At 40.1% G+C, this 5,194-nt stretch overlaps 1 non-coding gene across 1 annotated transcript; it reads right to left on the reverse strand.

The window, feature by feature from the left end:
- Positions 1–644: 644 nt before the first annotated feature.
- LOC120279772 lies at positions 645–750 on the reverse strand. Its single transcript, XR_005542074.1, has one exon. It is a non-coding gene; the product is annotated as a small nucleolar RNA R71 (small nucleolar RNA).
- Between the last annotated feature and the right edge of the window lie 4,444 nt (positions 751–5,194).

The following is a 5,194-nucleotide window of genomic DNA, read 5'->3' on the forward strand; positions in this document are numbered from 1 at the left end:
GGAGTAGGCATTTAGGGATACTTTGCACTTTGTTATCTTAGCCATCCATCATTCAATCTACTTGACATCTTCTTATTCTATCAACGTTCTGATTTGTTTTCTTTATTTTGGTGCAACTCCAGGTTATGACCTAAGAAAACCCTTTTAATTGAAGATGATCCTGAACTTGAAACATACACTCAGAAGAAAGGGTGAAGAGCCTGTGCAAGAACCGTCAAATCTAGTTGAAGTGGAAATTAAAGGGTCTGACAATATGGAAGAGCAGAATGAACAACAGAGAACACATTTCTGATTACGCCAGACCATCTATATTGGTGACATATTCTAGCATTTACGGCCCCCGATTACAGCTCCGAACTTTGAGCTAAAGCCAGCATTCATCCAAATGATACAGTAGTCGGTGCAGTTCAATAGTTTGGCCGATGAGGATCCAAACAACCATATGGAAAACTTCTTGGAAGTTTGTGACATGTTGAAGATTAATAGTGTTACGGATAATGCTATAAGATTGAGGGCTTTCCCATTCTCTCTATAAGGAAGGGCAAAGTAATGGCCACATTCTTTACCATGAGCATCCATCACGACATGGAATGAAATGGTCGAAGCTTTTCTTGCAAGGCACTTCCCTCCACGGAAATTGGTGAAGATTCGTAATGAAATATCATTGTTTGTTCAGATAAAGCTTGAATCCTTCTTTGAGACATGGGAGTGATTCAAGGACCTCTTGCAGAAGTGTCCACATCATGGTTTCCCCAAATGGATGATCATTCAGACTTTTTCCAACGGGTTGAATCCAAGTACAAGACAACTTCTAGATGCCACCCCTTGCGTTTAACCTGCAAGTGCATGGGTTTGTCAAAGTAATAAATCCCAGGTGAGTGGGGTATTGTATCCATATGGAATAGTGAATAGAAACACAATGATTGCTATTTAACTAGGATGATAATGAATCAATGATGGTGTGAATAAGATTGATATGCAAAGACTAAATGAAATAAGAAAGAGGGGCACAATAAAATAAGAGGAAAGGCAATCGATAAAAGTGGGGTACTCAGATAATGCTTCACCTAGGACTAATGTTTCAAGTGCAAGACCAACTATTATGTCTCCTAACTTATGCCTAATGAAACGTGGAAATCCTAAAATACACGGTCCCAAACCTAAGGTCAACCGTGACTAACTCTATACAATGCCCAGGCGGAGAAGTCACTCTGTCTCAACACCTTACACTGTCCCAAGTTGCACGGAGATCTAGGGATTCCAAGTGATAAACCCTAATGCTATATGTAGATCTAACCCCATTGGTTCAGGCGAAAGACCACTAGTCACTTTTAAGTCCCAGATACTAACTTTCACTTTAACGCTTCACTCTGTCACTCACGCAACTAAGCCCCAGCGGAGTTCATCCTTTAGCACTTCACTCTATTGTGACCGCAAAGAACTCTAGGAAATGAAGTTAGGATAAATCACAGCGGAGGGGAAAGGGGACGCTCCTCTACCTCTCGACTCATCCTCTCAACCTTCTCTCATCTAGCATTGTCTAACCCTCATGGTGTCTCACTCATGTACAAAGGCCACCAAGATAAACTCTCAACCCTAGTGTCACTCTAAGGGAGAAATCATTCAACAAGCATTCAAGATTGGAACTCAATTAAAAAACATCAATTAATGAAAGCAAAAATAAAAAGGTCAATAAAATAATAACATCCTAGGGTTTACAAGTCCAAGTACGCACTAGAGGGTTTAGCTTTCCATGGAGCACAATACAATCAACAATGAAATTGAAAGTAAAAACAAGTAATCCATAGGAAAACCTCTTCGGTATTCGTGTCGATGGTCTTGTGGAGTGGCCTCGTCCCCTCCAAAGGTCCTCTTGTCAAGCCTAGGGCACACCTCACCGAATCAGTGCCAAAGAAAGCTCCGCCAATAACTACCTCCCAAGAGAATCATCATGTCAAAATCAGAGAACCACTCCAAAAGCCTTGCCAAAACCCCTTTAAACCCTAGCCGCCGGTCTCTCAAAAGATGGAGAAAAAATGAGAAAAATGATGCTGATATTGGCCCCAAAAAAATTTTAAATAGGCTAGAATTGGGCATCTACACGGGCCTGTGGATGTTCTACATGCCCCTGTAGATTCTCTGGAATTCTAATTTTTAGCCGATAGTGAATAGTAACTGCTACAGTAAAATACTACAATGATTTGCTGCATTAACCTGTTACAGTACCCCCCAGGCCAAAAACACTCCCGAATCCACTTTTCATCGAGGCAACATAAACGGGCACACGTTTATGTCGCAGATCGCACGTCTTCTTCAATCAAAAGCTTCATTGGCGGAGGTCTTGTTATCAATGCACAAGTCGGGATACACAAATGTGACTGCCTTTGTGCCCCTCCAACTCATTGTAGTGACTTCAATTCATGGAGGTTGGCACACATTCATGTATCTTGGAGTCCCACTTGTATCTTCAGATTTATTCATTCCAAGATTCCACCAAATAATGCGTTTACGATCTACTTTTGGCTTCTTTTCTCAATACATAGCTTCACAACCATACATGTGCAAAAGTACACAAATATACATGTATTAGCGCTTAAACCTGCTAAAAGTAATACTCAACATAAGGAAAGAACACTTCGCATTCTTATCACACAAACACTTATCAAACTTCCCCACACATAAGCTTTTGCTTGTCCTCAAGCAAAAAATAACACATTAAAGCATAAAAGAAGGAAATATTCAAAGTGCTAGGCCTTAGGTTCACCAAAGCATGCAAGGAGAGCATTCTACAAGTAATGGAAATTTTGACACTATATATGAAAAAATCAATGCTCTAGCTAAAAACTAAAATCAAAAAGGACAACAAGCCCGAAATCGTGTAAGTGTATGTAAACTCATTCAATCCAACCCAAAGCATACTACTCAAAGTTATAAGTATAAGGGACTTATTTATCTAAAAAACATAACAAAATAAAAAGACGGTAGTAGCTTCACACATCCTCTAAGGTAGCCCTTTCCTAAGTGGCCGCTAAGGTGGCTTTCACACTTTCGAGGTGGTAGCTTTTTCTACCGGGGTAGTAGCTTTCACTCATCCCATAAGATAGCTCTTTTTCTCATTAGGGCATAACTAGTATCTGACTTATGAGAGTAGCTACATACTTCATAGGTGGTAGCTCTTTCCACCCAAAATGCACAACTAAACAATATATCTATTTTTTTAAGCAAAATAACACATGAAACACAACTAATTAGTCCCTTAAACATCGAACTTGAGTTTCCAAAAGAGTTTCAAGAGTGAGTAGTGCAAAAGGTATCAATCGGGCAAAAATTCCTAGAAATTCAAGATCAAACTAGAGCATGAAAATATTCAATGTTAAAATTCTCCTAAACTCGAGAATACAATCATTGCAACTAAGGTGAACTGCCATCAGCTACGTGAACATGTATGTCAATCAAAATTTATATAAAGGACATGTGCAATGTGAACTCCCACCTATACTTAAGATGTACATTGTCCTCAATGTACCATGCAAGCACAATAAAAAATAAATCAATCAAGCATAAATGTCAAAGTGGAAATTGAAACAATACTCCCTTGTCTCCTAGTGTTACGTTTGATGGAGCTAAATCCTTGGGAATAAAGTTCCAACGGGTTATGAAGCACACACAACCCACATTGGCCATGTCTATGACTAGTTCTCATTTCCTATAAGAGAAAGAGAAGCATACTGACAAAATGATAATGAAAGAATAGAAAACGGCCAGAAAACTCAACGAACAACGCTCTAAAACAACGGTGAGAGGTCGGGAGAGTGCAAGGATGTGTTGTCAGAATGTTTGGGAGTGAAAAGATGAAAAGGCAAAATAATTTTATAAAGAGAAAACACAGCCTTTTTCAGATCTATACATCCACATGGGCGTGCCAAAATTACCCACGCTCGTGTGAGTCTATAGGAGAGAGCCACAGGGGCAAACGCACGCCCCTGTCATTTCTCGGGATGATACCCTACGCTTCTGAACACATCCACACGGGTGTGTAGAAATTCCCCACGCCCGTGTGCCTGACCTACAGGGACAGACGCACGCCTCTGTGTATTCTCTACCCAACCCGAGAAATTCTTCTAAGTGTTTCACATGCCCATGCGGAAATTCCCCACGGGCGTGGATATTTATGAGGCCATCTCACAAGGGGCACCCACACGCCCCTGTGTATTCTCAGGATGGAGGAGAGCTCTTCTGCATAGATCCACATCGGGCGTGTGAAAATTATCCACGCCCGTGTGGTTATCACAGGGTTATCTACATGGGCGAGTCCACATGACGGTGTGTTTTCTTTAGATGACTTAGAAAAACTGCAGGCTCTGCAGAAAATTCTTGAACATCTTAATACACTCAAAGCCTGCCTTATCATGCAAAATATACCAGGGAAAACAAAACAAACTCACTCAAACAACCAACAACTTTGCCAGTACACATTTAAGCACACGGACACACTAAATGATCAACAATCACAGCAAAAGCATCTAAAAGATCAAGACACTAACATTCAAAGCCTTATTCATGCAAATACTAACTAAAAACTAGAAAAACATTAAAAACTTGGGTTGCATCCAAAGAAGCACTTGTTTTAAGTCATTTAACTTGACATACCTCTTCCTTTCCTTATGGGTGCTTGAAAAGAGTGTGTTCCTCCCGACTAGACATTGCATAGCTACTTCCTTTAAAACAAAAATCTACTTGCCATGGCGTAATATTTGTTAGAGAGTCCAACCATCTTTACCTTTGGCCTCCAAGGAAACAATTTGGGTTGGGAATTATCCAAGCTTAGCACAGGTGGGTCATTGGATGGCGTCAATCTCCTACCCACATCTTCTTCCAAACCCAAAATCTTTTTCTTGCAATTTATGAGTTGATCAATCCCAAAGAGAGATATTTGTTCCATTACCTTAGTGTTTGCTTCTTCTTCCATTTCAACTTGAAAGCAATATGTCTTCACCAAGCCTTCTTGAATCATTCCTTGCTCACAAAGACACTGTCCATTAAAGCAATCCCCACTTTGAAAGAAAGGTTCTTCTTGCATCCTCTCACTCTTTACAACATCATACCCATTTTGTCCTACTTCTTCATTGTCATTCACTACCACATCATTTCTAGAAAGAACTTGAATTGCTTGCTCAAATACTTGTTGTCCTTA

The sequence above is a fragment of the Dioscorea cayenensis genome, chromosome 16 (genome assembly GCF_009730915.1).
Source record: "Dioscorea cayenensis subsp. rotundata cultivar TDr96_F1 chromosome 16, TDr96_F1_v2_PseudoChromosome.rev07_lg8_w22 25.fasta, whole genome shotgun sequence".
NCBI lineage: Eukaryota > Viridiplantae > Streptophyta > Magnoliopsida > Dioscoreales > Dioscoreaceae > Dioscorea > Dioscorea cayenensis.